The sequence below is a fragment of the Columba livia genome, chromosome 1, assembly GCF_036013475.1.
Source record: "Columba livia isolate bColLiv1 breed racing homer chromosome 1, bColLiv1.pat.W.v2, whole genome shotgun sequence".
In the NCBI taxonomy this organism is placed as follows: Eukaryota; Metazoa; Chordata; class Aves; order Columbiformes; family Columbidae; genus Columba; species Columba livia.
Genome location: NC_088602.1, coordinates 23,639,229 through 23,660,755, shown reverse-complemented (window position 1 = coordinate 23,660,755; position 21,527 = coordinate 23,639,229). Strand labels below are relative to the sequence as shown.

At 42.2% G+C, this 21,527-nt stretch overlaps 1 long non-coding RNA gene across 1 annotated transcript; it reads right to left on the bottom strand.

The window, feature by feature from the left end:
• Positions 1 to 3,851: 3,851 nt before the first annotated feature.
• LOC135578431 (uncharacterized) lies at positions 3,852 to 18,276 on the bottom strand. The gene is made up of 4 exons (XR_010470012.1): positions 16,216 to 18,276; positions 13,606 to 13,745; positions 8,524 to 8,624; positions 3,852 to 6,021 (listed from the first exon to the last, which is right to left on the bottom strand). It is a non-coding gene; the product is annotated as an uncharacterized LOC135578431 (long non-coding RNA).
• Positions 18,277 to 21,527: the final 3,251 nt, after the last annotated feature.

Sequence of the window (21,527 nt, the reverse complement as noted above, 5' to 3'; positions counted from 1 at the left end):
TCTGCATCTGACACAAATCTCTCCATTAATGTTTTAATAAACGTCACTCCTCAGTCACCTTCTGAGAAAGGATCAAGGTCCAAGACAACTGCTTTCTTAGGGAGTGCAGGAGAGCATGTATTTTTACCAAGTAATAGAGTTTTCTTTCAATTCTGAAGATGAGTCTGGAGTGGTTCATGCCCTGACTACAAATTCATCTCTGGCTTCACATTGCCTGCTGGGTTTCTCTCTTTGCATAGACTTGCATCTATTTTCAAATAATTGCCTTTTCCTGTTTTTGAAAACTAGCTCTTGTGTGAACTAGTGTCAAATTCTAACCTCCCATCATACCATGTGTCATCTTGTGCTTTTCTTAAACCATGATGAGAGACATTAGACACTGTTCACGGGTGACAAAATGTCTGTATTAAAGCCTTACCAATTTAAGTTTATTTGCTAATTAGAGTCAAATCTTTAATAAACTGAAAATGCTAATGCAGGGGGGTATTCTTCTATTTGTTGAGTTATTGGGGAATTCATAACTATGGCTACACATCTAACTGTGGAGAGAAGGAGAGCACGGTTAATATCCTAGGTCAAAAACACAGCCCTGTATGAACTGTCAGACGCCTGCAGGCACCTGAGCTGATCTGTAAGAACCCTGGGGATCTTCCAACCTGTCACCGGTCAGCAGAGGGCAACAGAAGCACAAAAACACGGCAAAGCTGCCCAGGCTCTTGGCAGAGGTGTAACCCAGGCCCACATCTCCCTCTGCTAATGTGAGCAGGATCAGGTTTCAACCTCCTGCAGCCAAGGATGAGACATTTTATGTAATCAAAACATCTTTTCTCCAAACACAGCTGATAAGCAAATGAAAGAAAACAAAATAAGTAAACCAAACACAGTTGTCAATGTCCCAGTAGAATAACTCGGAATTTCTATGCAATAACCAGGTAGCAACTAACTATGGCAAAACCTGTGAGCTGGCTACATACATTTTAAATGTGAGTTCAGTACAGGAAAATGAGGCCGACTCTAAGCTGGAGAGCTAAACAAATGGGAACTCTAGCGTGGCTTTAAAAAGAAAGTTGTAAGAAAGCAATGGTCACTCTTGATGCAATGGTACAAACATTGGACCAGATCCTGAGGGTGCACGATTCAGCACAACATGCCTTACACCTACACGGTACCCTGGCACCTGAGGGGCAGGTGGTACTGAAGGTCTCACTTGCACTCTGCACCTGGGTTTTCCCCCATGAAGCGGGGACTTCATGTCAGACTAGGGCTCAGGTGGGAGCAGACACATATGCAGTGAGGATGCTCAGCAGAGCCACAACCCACGTGGAAATAACAGACAGGAAAAGTGGTGGGACAGAGGCATCCACTCAACATTTCTGGCCCTTTTTGAAAAATGGTCATTGCTTGTATGCCAAATCTCCAAGAATATGAAAACTGTATCAGCTTGGATCAAATGCCATTTATGCTCTTCTCGCAATGACCAGAAGTAGATGATACCTCCAGAAACGTTTAAGGCAAGGAAATACCTGTAGAGAAACTGCCCAGAACATCCTGCCAGACACAGGGCAGAGACCACCTGGACCACACAGGCTGTGGTTGTGCTCACTGGCTCTCCATCAATTTCTCTGGTGACTCTTGAAACTCTCAGAGACTTTATCACCCTCCACCTCCCATGGCAAGGACTTGCACAGAGCCTGTACATGGTGTTTGAAGAGCCACCTTAGGTTTTGCCCTGAAACCTCCTGCCATCTGGTTTCCTTCATGTACTTGCACTGGAAGAGATTGTGAAAACCATTCCCCATTCTCCATCACCCTGGCACTCAGAGGCTGCCTTCATCTCTCCTCTCACCTCTTCTCCAGCTAGAAGAACTGTACTTTTTATTTCTTGTAAGGAAGAAATATCATCCCTTTGCCCACTTCTGTCACCCTGCTCTGAACATTTTCCAGTCCTACTCCACCTCTTGAGAGGGAGTTAAACTTTCCATTTCTGTATTCCAGGGAATGACTGTGAACTGTGTTAAAATAACAACTATAACAGAAAATTACTAAATTACAACACTCTTGCAGCCACCTATCTGCTTTCTCATGATGTAGCAGAGATGTGCAATATGTATTATATACCTATAAATTAAACTGATGACAATCAAAAGTCAAATGAAACTAAAGAAAATCAGAGACTAAAAAAATCATTCCATCTTTATTCTCCATCCTAGAAAGGAAAAGCCTCATGATCAATCGTCTCCTTTCCAATCTTGTGACACAGCATCCTACATCTTATTCTAATGGCATCTGTTCTGATCTCATTCCCATAGTTGAAGCAGCAGTTTCAGGTTTCCAAGCCATGCTCAGCTTTTCTTTTCTCATCATGAATTCTGCTGTTCCAGCATATCAGACCTAGTGCAGTTGCTATGGAATTGAGTGTGCCTTTCCTGTTAAAAGATTATGGGCTTTCTAATTTAGCAGCATGCTGCTCCATGGTAAGGGCCTGGAAGTGCCTCCAGCATCTGGCACACCAGAGGTAGCTGCTGTTCCCCCTTCAGGTCTTTATGACCCAGTTTGCATTTTTCATATGGGTTCTCACCAAACAACCACTCGTTACTTTTTTTTTTTTCCTTCTCTTCATTATACATAATCAGCCACTAAGGATCCTTGAACAGACTTTTCCATTTTTGGAATGGGAAAAAGCACAAATATAGAACCTGTTGCTTTAGCTGTTACCCGTCTGCTCGCTCTGATTGCAAGAATTGATGCGAACCCTGTGGTAGTCTTTGGGTTTGCTACGTGTGCCAGGGCAGGGCAGTCTGCTGCAAAATGATACCAACATTTGCAGTAGAGTGGGAGGGATGCATGTTATTGCAGCTGGATAGGTATTCCACAGGTTGCTCTCTTAGATCAGTGTTACTGGCTGGTATTACTTGGCACCCAGAAATAATGTCTCCCTGTGCATTAATTTGTCACATGGAGCCATGCAGGCACTCACATGGTTTGCCAGAATGTCGTGCTGGGAAACACGGACGCACGGGTCCAGCCCCCAAATGCCTGGAGGAAATTAAATCCTCTCCTCCATGTACGGAAGGTGTCTGTTCTTGCAGATAAGAAGCAGCATGCGCAGGGCCTGCAGCGCAGTGGGGATACCTGCACCCTGCCTGCAGAGCAGGGGCTGTGTCTGCGGGCAGGCACGTGGGCCACGGCGCTCCCAGCACAGCAGCGTGGCCCCAGCTGTGCGCTGCTCCACACGTACCCCGAGAGCGGAGGAAGGATTTCCTCTGCTTGCTTCCCCGCAGTGCTTGCACGCAGCTCAAGGGCGAGTCACGACTCTACAGCTGCAAGATGCCACAGAGATTTTCAGCAGCTCAGCCCCAAAAGAAAGTACCAACTCAGAGCTGTGCACTCCCAAGCTGTGTAAAAAATATAAATCAGCTTCATATTCCATTTTGCTGTGCCTTATGGTGGGCAGAGGCAGAAAAAGGCAGAATTTCTATGGATGTGTTATGAAGAGGCTGGAAAAAACAATGCAAGTAATAAATTTATTTTTTTCCAAATTCTTGGTTATCGAACCCTCTCTCTGAGATGACACTGGATAGTTTCAAAACTGATTCATGAGTGTTACACTGTTGACTGCCTTGAAAAAGATAGCATCCTACTGGATCAAAGCAACAGGCAGCCTCATCAAAGAAAGACCAGACACAAGGGATTAAATCTTGGATGTCACTGGTAACCCACCTATGAAATCAAAAGAAAACCAGAGATTGACAAGGGATGTATCCTCAAATATCAGATTCCAACCCAAACCATGTAAAAGCACTGCAATTTTCAGCTAGAAAAGGCTGCCAGTTGGTATGCAGCTGCTTGACTAGAGAACATTGATTTTTGTCATAGGAAAGGTAGGAAATAGTTAAAGTAACCGTAGGTGCTTCTTTTTAAAAAATCAAATAATCTTCATCTTACAAAACAAGTTAAACCTGTCTGAGTGATTAACGAGTAGAGAATCCAGGGTCAGGTTTTGCAGGGCTTCATCTGCTGCCATCTGCCCACAGGCTGGGTGGTTTTCGGAGAGTAGAGCAGAAGCGCATTCCCCACTGCAGCAGAACCCAGAGACCAGGACAGTGCAGGAGCTGGTGCAACACGGTCATTGAAGGGAAATCTTATGTCAATATTCTTGAATCAGTGATCTTAAACTCAAGATCTCCTTAGATATCGAAAACTGGGAGTTTAAGAAACTTAGCAGAACATTTGGGGATTTGCTTGTTGCAGCCTGGCTAGGTCAGAAGAAAGCTGTGAGGTGTTGGAGTGGGATATCTCCCAATCCATTCAATCAAACACATACTGGGGAACAGAAATCCCTGTTCAGATGGACTCTGGCTAATGCTGGAGTCAAAAGCACATCCAGTGTCTTCCCATCTCTGGGAAGATCTGTGGGGGAGGAAAAGCCTGTCTTGGGAAGTGGTGGCAAGTGGTTACACATCTTAACCTGCCATGGTAGGCAGGTAGGCAGCCTGCCATGGGGCCAGAAAAAATCCAGTTAGGAAAACCGCATAACTCCCCATGAGCCACTGTGCTGCTACAGGAAAGCACTTCCAGCAATCTGCTGGTACAGGAGAGTCCTCCCTCTCAGCTTCTGGTTTACTCTCAGCCTCAGGGTTTGGTCAGTGAAATGATGGCAAAGATACATTTTAAAATATATGTTTGCATTCTTAGGCATGGAAGTACACAAAGTACTGCCTATTTAAGGTGAAAACCAAATATCCTATATGTGACCTATTAGGTTTTTGTTTATATGTGAAAACTGTTGTCAGCAGTGTGGAGGCTGGTCCATGCATATGATCTCCCAGGACACTGAGTGGCCCTTTGATTAGAAAAAATTAAGAAAATTAAGAAACACCATGCTGTACTGCCCCTGAGAGACTTCTAACTTGGATGTCATCCCTCCCTGAAATCCCCTCTCCACAAGAGGAGTTGGCATTTTAAGTGTGTGCTCTGAAGATTGCCAGCAGCTTGTAGACTTCTGCCAAGGATAAGGACCTGGATATACTTGTATGAACATGTCAAATCAACAGTGTGGGGGAAAAATGAGGCAGCTCCCTCCTGGCATTCATCTGTCGTGCCTCGTTCCCTTCCCAGTGAAGCACCAGTGGCTGAGGCTTCAGAAGAGTAGGATGCAGCAGCAGGAGGTGGTGTTGCACCACCAGCACTGAAAGCCACTCTCAGTTTTCCCTTCACAAATCAAGGGAAAGTATCACTCTTTAAAGAGATTCAGAGCAAGAAACTATATTCCGCTGTCTTTACCAGTGGGAGATTTCAGTTTTCTTAACCGATTTGAAACAATGTGCCTTTATGCTTTAAAGTAATTCCTACAGAATCAAGAGAGCTTAGGAATTGTTTTTTGCCTAGAGATAACGTTATCCAGTTCATGGGAAACTGTTACTGACAGACAGCTTCAGGAATGGAAATGTCTTTGCTCTAGATTAGGCAGATCTTATTGCTCCTCCTTCTAATCACATCAGTGTTGATGAATGGAAAGTTTGTTTTACATTTGGGAAATGAATTAATCTAACTCCAGCTCTCTGGAAATGGGACTCTGCTGTAAATCAGTTTTCAGTGTTCCCTTGATGATTGGTGGTGAATGCCAGGTGCTCTCAGACAGGGCTTCATTCTCCATGGTAGCAGACCCTGTTGTTAGATGCCCACACAACTGCTGGCAGAGCGACACTCAAAATCTGGCATTATCGTCTTGGGAGTCTGCAGCTGAAGGAGCTGAACTCAGCAAACTCTCCGGAAGCACTTCCTGATGTTTGACTAATTCCACTTATTTTTCATTTATAGCTGATAATCCCACATGCTGCTTTAAGGACATCAGGGTCATGTGGCTCATTATGAAACATTTGCTATATTTTGTTTTCCTGGAATTATTCACCCTTTGTTTCTCCTGAAGTCTTGTGTGTCAGGACCGTCATGTCAGATAGAAAGACCTCAGAGCCACAGTCAGGTGTGCTTGCACTTCATGTTCTTCTTCAGGGTTTCAGGCTGAAAATAGAGCTACCAAGATGAGAATCCAGCCTTTGACTCATTGAATATGAATAATACAAAAGTTATTGTTTTGTTTCTTGCAGTCTGCTTAATTTGTACTCAGCTGCTTAAAAATTGCTCTTTGCAAAAATAAATCACTTTAATGACTTAATGCCAGACCACAAAATAGGATGTGTACTAATCCATCTAATCCTTTATTCAGCTGGAGGATAAAAAAAATCACAACAAACCAAAAAACACCACACAATGCTTTGGTTTTATGCTCCATCCATAGAGCTGTTTGCTGGGGCTTGTTTACCTGCAGGCTCTAGAGCTACAGTTTCATCTTTCTTGTTTAAACAAGCCTCGCTCCTTGGGAGCAGGCAGACACCAACCAGCGAGCACTCCACAGCAATTCTGAGATATGTTGAGGGAGTTATTTGGTCTCCAAAACACCTCCTGCCAGGCCCTGACCACCCATGTGCATCCACCTATAGCTGAATTGCCTCCCTAAGTCAATGCTGTGGAGCACTAGGCCAGGTGAGGAGGCAGAAGCTAAGGCAGCCAACACACACCATGAACACACACCATGGATGTGTCTGCTGATAACCATTGCTGCAAGTCCAGCTCTGTCATAGCTGCTAGAACTCAGGGTGGCGTTCATTCTAGAATGAACAGAGAAAAGAGGTGATAGGAGTGTAACCTATTAGTAGGTATACCTCATAAAAGGATCAGATCTGTGTTTGAAACCATAGCCAGAGTATTTCTCTAGTTTTTCAAAGAAGTGTTTTGTTCAGACATGAAATCCCTGACTCCTAAATTCATCCTTCTCCCCAGTCACACAACCACAGTTAGTTCACAGAAATAGACTTTGAATATGAATGCAACCATTGTCATCAACCTCCACCTGAATTATGTGTGATGAAAGCAGTGGGTCTGCAGCGATCATCTATAATTTTTTCTCAGTCTTTGCAAACTCTCTTTTCTTTAAGAAAGGATCCTACTGCGATTAGCAATGCACTGACATACCACAGTGTTAATTGTCCCAAGAAGTTGCCATGCCAAAAAGATCAGACCCATGTTTTTTAGACAACAGTTTAGGATACATCAACAGCCAGGTACTTTCCAAGTACGGATGATACTGCCATTTCCCCATTGAAACTGAACATCTGAACATTATAAAAAAGAGCTGAGACATTTTTACTGTTCACCTTCACAATTTTTATGTAAGACCACTAGTAATGCACTGTTTGAAAAATGAGATTCTTATGCATTACATTTCCTGCTTCTGAACATGTATTATTTCACCTCCAGTCCTCATACACACATTTGCACAGATTTGTTGTAAGAAACGTGCCTGTGCACCATTAAATCACCCACTGTAGTACTAAAACGTGTGCTCCAGAGTGTCTGCCTCACACTGGTCTCACATGCTTTCAGAATGTATATGAAGGAGGCAACAAGAATAGTGCCAGATAGCAATGGGAATGGAAATTATGTGACGTACATATGTGATGCAATTTTTTTTTTTCTTGTGAATAATGTATCTTGTGAAAAGAGGAATTAGAGGCAGTATTTATAACAGTCCTTCATAAACATCCCCAAATTCCAAGCAGAAGACAAAAGGCATGAATCATATCACAGCAGGCACTATAGCTGGGGAAGTGGCCTTTATGAAGATTGCTTCCGTAATTTGGGCTCCAGATTGAAAGAGAGCTGCTCTTAGAAGATCTGTAGGAAGCTGATAATGGCTTATTTAATAGTAGTATCACTAATAAAATCTAGGTTTTCATCAAGAACATTTCCTTTGCTAAAAATGTCACGATTCTTCAAGCTGTAGTTTGATCCGGTTCATTTTGTCTATAAATGATATAAAGCCAAACCAGCAGATTGGGACATTATAGTTTCCTTTAAAAGGAAACTTCTAGACTGTGGCTGCAATCCACACAACACCTTACAAGAAGATAAAGCCCACAGTAAGAGACTTGGTAGGTAGACATAAAACAATTACTCATACAACAGATATTGTAAAGCAGGGGAAATTATTCTCTAACAATTACAGAGGAAATCATAGAATCATAGAATGATGAGACTATATTTTGCTCTTTATGACTTGCCAGCTGAATATCTTGTGCCAATTGACAATAATTGAAGGTAATTGTCCTCTTACAAGACTCTCCATCAGTTTTGTTGGCAGTTTTATGTTATTAACCCAGAACAGCATTTGGACATGTTAAACTTGCATTATATTCCTCATACCAGAAGAGTATCACACGTTCATGTTATTCATGTGGAAATCCTGAAATAGAAAGGATGCAATCTACAGCAACTTCTGATATCTACATTAAAAATTGTAAGGCCATCTAGATTCCCAGCATTGACCGACATCACCTGTCAAATCAAAAGGATTTATACATACCAGTCACTTTCAGATGTATCTGACTTCAGGCACCCACAACAGAAAATAGTAGATCTAAATATAATTAAATATTAAAATTCAAATATAAAGTAGTAGCCTACCTGTTTTCCCCACTATTAAACAGCACGTGTTTGGCAAAGATGACAGCAGATCTCAGATGATCCAGTGATGCCAGCTCTGATTTGTACCTAGGTTTTTCCCTCTGAAAGCAGATAGAGATTTTTTGGGAAACAAATTGTTAGGGACGTTAGTGAGCTATACATACTGCTATACCCTGACAGCTGCTGAATACATTCCCTGGTACACCTACAACAAAAGAACACAGGCCAGTGGCTCCTGTAAATCGCAGGCAGAAGTAGGGCAGGGATAGCCAACTAATACTCAATGACTAGGTGCTGACATTTCCATGACTATCACTGTAACCAAGATGCTGGCCTTGTGTCCTGTTTTGTGCACCTTGAATGGACTAGTTTGGAGTTTCTTTACCTTTGTATCACCTACCACCCATGCAGATGCTGCAGCTGGATCCAGAAGGTGCACAGAGGGCGCAAAAGATGTGTGGATCAGAAAGATGAAGGTCTTTCTCTTGCACACAGACATTTTGGCACAACCTACCTCATCCTGTTTAAGGTGCCCAGCAGCTGGGCATCACTTCGTAGCATTTACCACAGAAGAAGTGCTGAAGGTCAGGGCAGAGAGTCAGGCATGATCCAGCGAGGAATCCTGCATGGTACCACCACCTTGGTGGCTAAACATCAGGAAAGCCAGAAGGAAGAGGATACAATAAGATGCTTATGGGAATAAGTCGCTTCCAGCTTGTTAGGACTGCAGTCTGAGCCTTGGGAAGATAAGGCTGGAGCATTCCTTTGCACTGTCCCATCAAGCCAAAGAACTGAAAGTGACAGCTGACAGCAGCTTTGAGGGAAAAAAATGGATTAAAGCAGAGCTTCCTCAACCAAATCTTCAAAGCATGAAGAGGCAAAAAATTCTCAGAGCTGTCTACTTGCAACCGGTATCAGGCTGTCTGCAGATGACTCCAGACAACAATAATAGTCTCAAGGGAATAGGCAAGATAAGATACTATAAGAACTGCAAAATCAAATACTGCCAACTACCACCGCCCCAGTCCCACATCATGCATGGCTGAAATGATAACCAGTGCTCCCTAATAGCCATTTTACAGGCTGTATGATGTTGCACAGCATTTGAGAAAGTTCATCAGCATGAAAAACAGGGTGGGAGGGAGGAAGGTTTATTGTGCAGAAATGTAGAGCATAGTCATGGTTGAAAGCTATTGCTCTCATGCAAACTGGAGCAAATTTGATCACATTCAACATTGTACACATTTTCATCAGCAGGGAAAAATCTATATTCAGTGTTTTACAAAATGAGAAATTCAAAGTATAATCAGAAAATAAACATTGTCTGGCGGTTTTTGCTAGCTGAAGAAATTGCCAGTGTTCAGGGAAAAAATGGCTTTGGGTGGTATAATTATTACCTTGATTTTAGTTTTGTTGTCTATCTGGTGGGACTCAGTAATTGAGACAGGCTTGCTCTGATAATGCCAGCAATGTCATAACACCCTGAGGATGATGACTTATTTTCTCATGACTTCTTAAAATACAGAGGACTGTCTAACTGATGCCATCTCACAAGAGTCAGTGAGAAGGAAAGCAAAATCATTAATATGACAATACTGCAGCTGCATCCATCAGATGCATTCCTGAGGGATGCTAAAGCATCTGTTACTTTTCACCTCTCTGAAGGAACTGCAATTGTTTTCTACCTGCAACCTTATCACCCTGCTGAGATATTTCTATATCATATCCATTAGCGAAGGGGAATGCACAATATATCATCACTAAGCAAACAGCCACTCACTTGGTCTTCCTAAATTCCTTTATCACTACAAAACACACTAATGCATTATAATAGCTATACTCATGTCCTAATCTACATCTATTGCATTCCTTCCATTGTGTGCAGTGGTGATATGGTTGTTGCACAGGTATTATGGCTAACAGCCATGAAATATCACAGCCTCTTTTCTTTTCGCATAAGACCAATAGAATTACAAATCCCACCTTGCTCACATTTTTTTTCTATTGAAAATTCATCTTTGAAGATAATTTTCATTGCATTTGTCCTGGTTTTGTTAAAAACAAGACCGGTTCTCTTTTCGTGATTTTTCTTTCAGCTAAGTTCTTCTAGGTGGCTGTACTTTTCTGAGTTTTCGCCTGCATATTTTTTCCTAGGATGCTGTACTCAGTGCTGATAAGAGACCAACGGAATGCTGAAGAAGCTCAGGTTTAGATTTATGACTATGGTAGATAAGAAAGACTGATAAGTTTTCCCACGTTCCGTTGTGAGAGGAGGTGTGTTTGAGGAGGGGTGGATGGAACAGGTGGCTAGAACTGACCAACTGAAGTATTCCATACCATAATCGTCATACCCCCTATATAAGAGGGTGATCCCTGTCTGTCTGCCTGTGATCTACAGGCCTCAGGCCCTGCATCCCTGCAACCAGGCTCTGGTTTGCTGTGAAGTCCTGCCCATGACTCCCCATGTGCTGCCAGCTCTGCACACCCAGCTCCTGCTGCTGGAGTGATGCCAACTTCACATTGAGCACTCAAGATTGGCTTTGTATATTTTGTATATATTCTCTATTTATTAGTAGGATTAGTAAAACCCTTTAAAACTCTCCAACTTGAAGTCTAAGTCTCTCTTCCTTTCCCCTTATCTTTCTTATCATCTTTCCGATCTAAAGGAAAAGGGTGGCAGGAAATGAGGGGATAACAGGGAGCGTCTGCCACAGTTTATTGCCGCCTTGCCTTAAACCTTGACAGCATTTTAACAAAATTTTCCCATACGCTGCTCAAAAATAATATTACTCCTCAACAGCCCAGTGATTTTTCATCATTTGGTAGAGGAGGGGTATCAAACTTCAGAAGTTTGACACCCCTGCAGTGGAGGGTTGGTGTGGTGTTTGTTTTTTATTTCCTGTTGCTGCTGTGATGTGGCTGCTGCAGAGGCAGGATTGACAACACTGGCTCAGGACCTGACACCATATCCCTGTGTTAACAAGGTAAGTGGGGGCCATGATCAAAAGACATCATGGAGGAGGAGAGGGAGGGGAGAAGGAGAAGAAGGAGAAAAAGGAGAAGGAGAAAAGTGAGAAGGAGAAGGAGAAGGAGAAGGAGAAGGAGAAGGAGAAGGAGAAGGAGAAGGAGAAGGAGAAGGAGAAGGAGAAGGAGAAGGAGAAGGAGAAGGAGAAGGAGAAGGAGAAGGAGAAGGAGAAGGAGAAGGAGAAGGAGGAGAAGGAGGAGAAATTTCCTCCCTGCTTCCCTTTCAAACATGATCTGGCAGCTAATGCTGCCTTTCCTCCCCACTGCTACATCCTCTGTTAGAGAGTAGACGAAGACTTGTTTATCCTTAAGAGAATAAATATATAAGTGACACTTCACAAGTTCCATTTTCAAGAGACTCCATTGATTGTCCCAATCCATGTGCATCTACTCTGGGGTTTTTCTCATTCATTCATTCATTCATTTATTTTCATGCAGTATCTCCTATCCTTGTTTAGCTTACTTCCTCATACAGGACCACAGCAGAGTAGCAGGTGAGTTGCTGCACTACCATCCCCTCTCATCTTCTGTCCCAATTTATCCCCTGGCTCTGGGCCATGCTTTACTGGTGAGCTGCTTCTTGCCAAAAACAGATTTCCTTTGCTAGATCCTTCCACGCAGGGCTTAGCTACACAAGCAAATAGGATCAGTGCTGACTGTGTCGCTGAGCAGAGATGCCCAGAGGGCAGGTCTCCCGGGGACTGTGGGGTTTTGCCTGCCTGCACTGGGGTCCACTAAAACAGCCCCTGAGAATGGCAAGCAGTGACACTGGGGATGTGCTTTGCTTCTGGTTTTCCCAAGGAAGAGCAACTTTTCATTGTGGTTAGAGCCCGCTGCAGCCTTTCAGCTGAACACGCATCAAAAAAAAGCACGTGGCCTTTGCACGTGTCCCTGGAATAGGACACTGGTAAATCTTCAACGCTATCTTAAAGCATAGAGCTTAAAAGAAATGGTAGCAGAGGAACCTCTACCTCTGAGTCTTCCCCTTCACTTTGCTAGAGTTGTCTTCAGTGTTCTGACCCTCCCTGCATCCTCTTAAAAGCCACTTCTTTCAACAAATCTGGCCACTGAAATAGATGTAATCAAAGAAGATTTTCATAGAATTTCACTTTCCTGCATGGTAGAGAATGTGATTCTTTCATTTGTTATTATTACTATAATTTTCCAACATTTACTATGGGATTTCACACTATGTGATTCTGAAATTGGGCTGAATTTTCTACTAGCTTAGAAAAAAAAAATCCACTATTGAAATGCTGAGAATAATATTGTTCTTTCTTTCATATAGAGTTCTCTGGACCCTATAAGTACACCCATTTTTTTCAGTTGTGCTCATTAAAAAGGTAATTTGTATAATGGGTTTATAAGAGTCTGAGGTGATTTCACAAAACAGTATAAAATATTTTATGCTGAGCTCAGCATGAATGAACTGTGAAATTGTATTGGACTTAGGCTGAAGTATTGCACTAGGATGGAAAATTGAATCAGTATTTAATCAGTAATTTCAGGATGTTTACTTATTAAAAAAATGTATTTTGCTCCTCTCCATTAAAGTAGGCTTGAGGCTACATTCATTTTAGCAGCTTTTCAAAGATAGGTAAATAATACCAATCTTACTAAGAATGAAGAATCAAATGTAGTGCAAATTAGTTAAAATATCAGTACCAAATTTTCTTCAGAAAATGCAGAATACTGATGTGCTGATTACAGCTGCAATTAATACTGTCAGCCTAATGGGCATGCATTAACAAATGTGATTTATACTTACAAGATCCAAATGCCCTGTTTTCCTTATGGTGCATTTATCTGCCTGCTGTGGAATAACTGATATTTGTCATCTGCCTCTTCTGGACAGTCTTTGTGTCCCCATAACCTTTGGGAGGCTGTGACATGGCAACAGCATATTCTATTTCTCACAGCAAATAAAAATATTTCAAAGATTTCAGGTTGGACCTTGATTGTAATAGTTACAAACAAGTGTGTGCTGTTTTCTCCCCAGAGCCTTTTTGGGCACAAACCCGACTTACTGACCAAGTATGAGGATGAAGCCAATCTCACCTCAACCATCTTGAAGTGAGGTATCTCATCTACACCACACTCAGGTAACCGTATGGGAAAAAGAAGGATGGGAGCCTCCAGAAGACAATTCCACCCCATCTCAAACACCGTTCACCTCTCTTCGTCCAGACTCTGACAAGCTGTCAACAAACACCATATAGTGTATTATAGTACCTGTGCTTTGCTCAGGACCCAAAGAAATGACAAGTGCAAATGACATTGCAAGAGCAATCATGTCAGGGCTCCTGCAAATGCAAGTTGAATTTTCCCACAGCAATAAGGAACAATTTCCAGAGAAGACCCCAGTGTAACAGCTTAATGAACAGTTTGGTATCTTTAGCCACAGCCTGCTGCTTGCTGTCACACCATGAAAATATAGTATTTAACTGAACTGAATTATTACTTCAGTTTACTGTATGGCCAGAAAAACAATTGTAAAGGACAAGCAATGGATAAGCAAACAGCCAAAGAGTAAGGAAAACTGAGACCTGGCTCAGCACAGCCACCAAAAAGCTGTGGGTCCAATTCATATGGGAAAGCAGAAGAGGTGCCTCTGTGTGCAGCCAACAGCACTTATTGTTCCTCACCAGCTGTGGAGAGGGAATGGTGGTGGCAAGAGCCCGTTGCTGTGGGCTGGATCCCTGCTCCAGGCACCCTGGAGAGGAAGGCAGCACGTCTGGCCTGGGTTACCTTGAGCTCAGCTTCATGGCTCACCCTTTGCTAGTCCCTGAGTTGCAGACTGCCAGATCACCTTGCAGGACAAACTTCATCCAGATTAGCTGTAGACATTAAAGTCATGCTTAAGTTAACTCAAAACAGGGTTTTCTTAGGTTCATATTTCACACTGGCTTTACATGGCAAAGAAGACAGACTGTGGTTGTCATATAGGCAAAGCATTGGAGTGATCTGGTCAGACACTATCTGATCTGTGATAAATCTTATCAGTGTAAAGTAGCATTAGTGGTTTGGATCCAGGATGAGGCATGCTAAAATTGGATTTCCTGTTGTATTAACCCAAGGCCTGAGGACAATAACAGTGCCAATCAGAAGTGTTACTCCTGATCAGAGATTAAAAAGTAATAGCTGAGTGTGGAGATATCATAAATTAATCTCTCCTTGATTCATACAGTAAATCAGTAAAGATCTTTTAAATTATTATATTAATTGTTGACACGTTCTGAACATGCTAAAGAGTCAAGCCAAAGAAACACAGCACCCTGTTGCTCTCACGCTAACCCAGGCTCACACGCAGGCTGCAAAAGTGAGCAAGGCTGGTTCCCCCTGCACAGGCAGAGCTCTCCCGGCACCCAAGAGTGAGTGCCAAGGCCTCAAGAAATGCAGAGCCAGGCACAAAATGGGGAGCTCTCTGGCAGTTCTTATACAACCTTTTAAAGACTAAACAAAAGCCACAGTCAGGACATATGCAATAAAAAACACAGACTTCAAGCTGTGATATTTCTGAATAAGTGTGTCTCCATTTATCTCTTAAAGCATTTTCAGGTTTTTTATAAAACAACAACACTGTGTCTAGTGATGTGATAATCCAGTCCTCAAAAAGTCTTAATCAAGGGAAGAGGGGGGAAAAAAAGGGTATTTCGTGTACCTGATGTCTCACATGGCTGGCTTTTTCTGAGGATAACATTATTCACATTTGAATACAGTATATGAGACTGTAGTTTTATTTCATTATTCTCTTTGAATTATTGAAGATATTTAGTAATATCTTCATTAACAACTTTCTGGTTTAAAAATAATATAAATGTTGGGTTTTGAAAAATAAACTTCTCTTGTGTTGTCCTGGAGAATGCATACAAGTCCAGGCTCAAAATGTCATTCTTGTAAGGGATTTTCTCTCAAAATAGAATAAACAGGGTTTGTTTATGTTTAAAAAGAAAAGGTATGAGAATGTGTAACCACTTCAACGCAGAGAATGGATTGCCAATGTTGAAATATGTGCACATGGAGTAGGACAGACAGGGAGTTAAACTGGTGAAAAACAAAAGTGCAGCTAAGGACACTGGCTGTTTGCATGGAGAGCAGCTAGGTCTGCTGGTGACACCTGACACCTCAGCTTTTTGGTTTCCCACTCCTTTCTGTGATTCCAGGCTTCACTCACCTGACATATCTGCAAACAGCTGGAAACAGTTATGGAAGGGAGCCCAGCTGCTTCTCTGAGGTGTCAGTGCTGGGGAATAAGGCACACAAAAACCAGTAGGTATTCCCAGGCTGCAGACATGCTGGGGGTCAGGAGCTACCTCTGTTCTTCTAGCAGCATCAAAGTCATACTAAAACAAGTAAAACACTGGCACAGGTTGCCCAGAGAGGTGGGAGATGCCCCATCCCTGGAGACATTCAAGGCCAGGCTGGATGGGGCTCTGAGCAACCTGATCTAGTTGAAGATGTCCCTGCTCATTGCAGGGGAAGTGGACTAGATGACCTTTGGCGGTCCCTTCCAATCTGAACTATTCTATGATTCTAAGTATGACCATACTGAGTAGATAAAAGCCCATCTAGTTCATATTCCCCTCTCTGACAGTGGCAAATAGCAGATACTTAGGAAAAAAAGATAAAGAACAAGCAAATATGCTGACTGTTCTCAGTATACCTTACCTGCTTCCAGGAATCAGCAGTCTGGAAACTTCTTGAACTTGGAACTGCATCTGTCATGATTAGGTTGTCAGGTTTAAAAGGTCCCCAAAGGACATGTTTACTAGCTACTTAAACTGAGGCTTCACACTTACGATTGAACTGGGTACAGTGAACACCTCCTATTTATAAGTGGCCCAATTTCCAAAGGAATCGAGCTGCTCTATTATTTACTTTCCCTGTGAGAGCAGTAAAAAGCATTCAGTGCTATTCTAAAAGAAATTCACTTATTATGATGTCTAAAGCTGGATCCAAGTGCCATATTATTTTCAACAAAATTAACCCATCTTCCTGTATAAGAAATCTTGGTAGGAACTTGTCTGAAAACAGTGCAGGACAAATCTATTTCAGGCATAATTTAATAATAATTTAAAGAATTCCACGGAATTTCCTGCTGCTGTTCAATGATACCTGAAGACCACCAGAAAACTTACTGTCCCCACAACTATTTTAAAACAAAAGGAGTATAATTGGGATAAATACCCTGTGATGTTTGCACCAAAATGACAGCAGAACTGTTCTAAGGAAGGAGATATTTCAGTGGAGGAAGTAACCGGGCACACTGAACACCACTTTGCAGATCCTTCTGAACAGACCCAGAGAGATGTTTGGAAAATGAGGGAAATATTATATTTCAGTATTTTCTGATGGATAGGAATAAGGACTGATAATTGTGTCCCCTAGTGCTTTGAATGCAAAGAACACTTGTGGTGGTCAGCTGGTTAGGAAAAATGCCATTAGCACCAAAACCAAAGCAAGGCAAGGTGGAATCTTGCTTCCACTGAAACCTCTCACTGATTCCTCCTATGAGACCAGTTGTTTTTTCTCCTGAGAATCCAAAACTGGAAAGAGCACATGAGATCAGCTATGCCCTCCCTGGGGTACTGGCACAGTCTCATTCACCCCAATTCAAACTCCTCCAAGTGATGGAGCCTTTGTCACTTGTCCCTGAGCCCTCGCAGGGCTGCCCAGCCTCAGGCCTGATGCATGGTCCCCTGGAAGAACAGCATCAAATCTCCCACTGGCTCTGAAAGACCAGACCAGTTCATCATCTATTACCACCAGGAAGTCCTCCTGATGGTACTCAACCTAAGTACTTGCATCCTAAATACACTGCATTCTGCTTACTGGTCCTGGTGAAGCTCCCCAAAACGCTGCTGCCTCTCTTGGGGGTGATGGCAGATGATAAGTCCTTATCTCTGAAAAGGGAATGCAGCTGGCCAGTCCCACCAGCTTACCAGGAATAAAAGGCACTTTTCTTTAGCAAACTGAAAAAGCGCTTTGCCTTAGCAAGATTTTAAGAGCAGATAAAATTTAACAGCCTGCACATGCAACAGAACAGCATGTGACTTATATGCAGCCACTCCAGCTCTGCCTCAGCTGCTTACTTTCAATTCCTCATTCTAAGGAATTGTTTACCTTAAATTTAAAAAAAAAAAAAAAAAAAAGGAAAGCAACCCAGTGTTTCAGATTAAAACATTCTTTTATGCAGAAGGATGCCTTTGTCCACTTCTGCAAATGGATAAAGTAGAATACAGACTAAAGAGCGAAGCACTTTGCTGAGTCACAGCAACCAGGAATATCTCCAGCAAGCTGCTGATCATCCCCACTGATAAACAGTTTCTCAGGGAGGGGACAAAGCGTGACAGGACAGACAGCATTACCATAAATTATTTTTCAAAGTGGTTCTGCAAAGTAAGACTAAGGTGCTAAACTGAAGGTGTAAAACAGCTCAATGTAAATTCTGTGTTAAGCAATACTGTCAGAATAACACAACCTTTATCATCTGTCTGCAGTGAAGAACTATCAAATGTCTAATACATAAATGTAATGGAAAGCAAAACAGGAAGGAAAAAACCACACACAAACAAAAGGAAGTAGCTGCATAAAATCTAAGGTGAAAAACCACCACATTAAAGGGCTTTGAATAGAAATATCTAAATCTGAGATATGAAATAATCAGAAATAAGCACAGAGGAATTGCAAATACTTGAGTATGAGAGAGGAGTAACTGAAAAGCAATAATACTGAAAACCACACCATTTGGAAATGGCTGCTGTTATTTGGTGTGTGTAATGGGAGGCCAGAAAGAATGACAATTCTGTTAAGATAATCTAACTCAGAGAAAATAAGTGTATCCTGATGCCTTACATGTGTCTAAGGACTCAAACAAGCACAAATTTTCAATATTTAAGAACAGTAATAAGTACCATATGGCATGGAGATGACAGTGAGAGGTAGGACTCATACTGTGACAGAGGGGTGCAGAACAACACCCCATTTTCAGCAACACAGGGCCAGTGGGATGCCCTTCCCCATACATGTTACCCTTCAAGCACCTTCTTTCACACTTGCATTAACTCCGTTACATTGTTTCAGGTATTCTGGGCTGCAAAAAGACAAAACTGTTATTATTTATGATTATCTGTGGCTTTCAGCTACCACATGGGGCAAGAGGAGACTCAGATCAAAATCATTAAGGATGGGGCCAGGGTGAGGAGACGTTCTCTGCACGACTGGGGTGTAGGTCAGAGAACACCTGCTGGGGCAGATGCCTTTAGCTGTGCAAATAGTCAGAGGACCGAAATGCCATTCGAGGCCCTGAAAATCAGTGATGATCTGCACTGAATGAAAAGCAGTGATATGAAACCTGTACAGGTTTTCTCTGGGTTGCATGATGGTAACAGTCTCTCCTTGTGTCTTCAAAGCTGTGTGGTTGGATCTGTTGCACAAATTTTCTTTAATCATGTTTTCATTGAGTCTCATAGTTAAATCTACTCTCTGTTGTCAGTGCTTGCATTCAAGCTTCAATCAACTCAGTTATAATGAAAACAAAACAAGCAGTTACATCTAAACCCTGGCAGGCCTCTGCAGAATTTCGCTGCTTATTCTCTCCTTTCTCCCAGCGGTACTATTTGGAGAACTTGCCTCATGTATCTTCATCTGCCATGCTTGTGGGCAAGAACCAGGGTATGCAAGGTTTCGCAGAACTGCATTGTATACAGGACTGACTCTCTGCAGAAATTGTGCTTCTCTCTTCCCTCTTTAAGTTTCTTTTTCAAAATTTGTGTTAACCATTGTTATCAAGATACTATTGAAAGCGTGAGTTGAATGTAAGTAGATACAGTATTTCTTACTGTCACTCTGTAATCCACAGATGATTTGTAGAGGTCTAAGGTCCTCTGTGACCTCAGTAGATTGTTAATGTGGAAAATTAAAGTCACCTCAATTTACAAAAACCACTTAATTTCTTAGACAGCAATTAAAATAACATTTTACATAGCAGTACTATTTATTAAAGCATTACTAGTTTTTTTCAGCAAAGAAATGTGACTATCCAGATCTCCAAAACATCTCCCACTTCATCAAAAGAATTTGGTAGAAGAAACATTTATAGTATCAATGATTTGTGTGTGTATATATATAAAATTAAAAATGGCTTCTTTTTTTCAGCAACAAAGTTGTCTGAGAATGCAGTCATAGTTATCACTGAATACCAAGATCTTGCCACATAAGTCATGCATAATTCCTTGAAGTGCAGGAGGCTTTGTTTGAAGATTTCTGTCACAGAAACATAATGGTTTTGCCATTTGACCAGTGCTGTTGGGATTTCGCAAAAATCTTCTATTGCTCTGAACTTTGAACTTCATTACATGTCTTCATTACAAGTCTCATTTTTTCCATGCCCTGACACACAAGCAACATACCACCTCCAAAGATCAGTAATCTCTTTGCTTTTTGAGTTTTTTGATTGGAAGCTTAGCAAGTGCTCCCAGAAAGTCTGACCTCTATAATGAATACATGTGCTCCTTTGGTTCTTCACACACTGAGGATGTCAGCAAACAAACAGTGCAAACAACAAAGCTGCAGCCACCACATGCCTGTGACCTTTGCGAAGTCTGTTCACCAGCACGTCACTCAAATTTGAGTCAACACAAATATTGGTAATAGAGGAGAAAGGAAGGTATTACAGTTGCCATGTATTCTCTTATTTGGAAATGCTCAGCTTTTAAGCACAAGCATCACCCAGCCAAGTCTGATCTTAAAAGTTCAATCACATTTATTGCTTTTGGTTCCCCTTGAAGGTGGACCTAGAAACAAGGGAGGGCCAAGACTATTCCAGTGCACCTGTGTGGAGGGTATATGCTACCTGGCAGCACTAGAAGACACTTATGAGCCTGCTGTTGGGTGCCCAGCTCATGCTGCAGCCTTGCTTTCAGCATTGGTGAGGCCACAACCTTGCTGGAGCCACTTGGCTCTGCGAACCCAAACCCAAAGTTAAACACAGTTACCAGAGATGGGAAGGACAGAAGCAGAGACCTTCTCCAGAGCACAGAGGCAAAGCTCCACTCTTAGGCACTGGGAAGGCTGGCCTGAAGGGACTGCGAACTAAAATGAGTTTTGCCCAGCAACTTTGGCTGCACTCAGACGCTTGTGCTCATGAGTGACACCCTCTTCAGTGCAGCTGGACCCAGCAGGAAACCTAATGGAGCTCTGTTGTTCCCTCTGTGGAACAACAGTAAGTTCCTACTGGCTTAAAGTCCCTTTTTCACCACATCCAAAAAAAAATATCAACTGCTGAATGAACTGAACAGCCCCTCACATCTAGCAGCCCATTTGTGTGACACTCTCACGTGATTGTCTTTACCTTGTGACAAACAAAACACTGTCACAGGGTGAATCAGACTTTAGACCTGGATAGACAGAGGACAAGAACAATATTCTCTACCACTGATATCAGGCCAGAGTCACAATTCTTTTTTAATAACTGGCTGGCTGTGCATCTCTGTGAGCAGGCCTGTATGCCAGACCAAACCAGCTCACCAACTGAAGTAAATGATCCAGGCCGCTGAGCTTGTACATGGGGTTGATCCTATGCTAAAAGACACATGACAGGACAGTGTTGTCCCTAAATTTGGGACTGAATGACATGTCACATGCCAGTGAAACAAAGATTTATCTGAGATCATATGACCCAGGTTACAGTTAATGTGGCTTCAAATCAGTTTATGAAGGAACTGAATATTCATGAAGTTATTAAACTGCACTTCTTGTTTTAAGATAAAAAATACATCACGGAATCTTTGAAGTTTTTATGTGCTTTTAGCAATTTTTATTTTTTTCAACATTTGTGGTTGAAAAAACAGTATTTAAGACTGAAAGGAGGTCCTTTGGGACTCCCCAGCTATGTCACTTCTCCTTGCTATACCACACCTGCAAGGAGGCCAGTGTCTTAAGATAACAGTGCACCAAAGAGAAAGAAGAGAGCAGCCCAT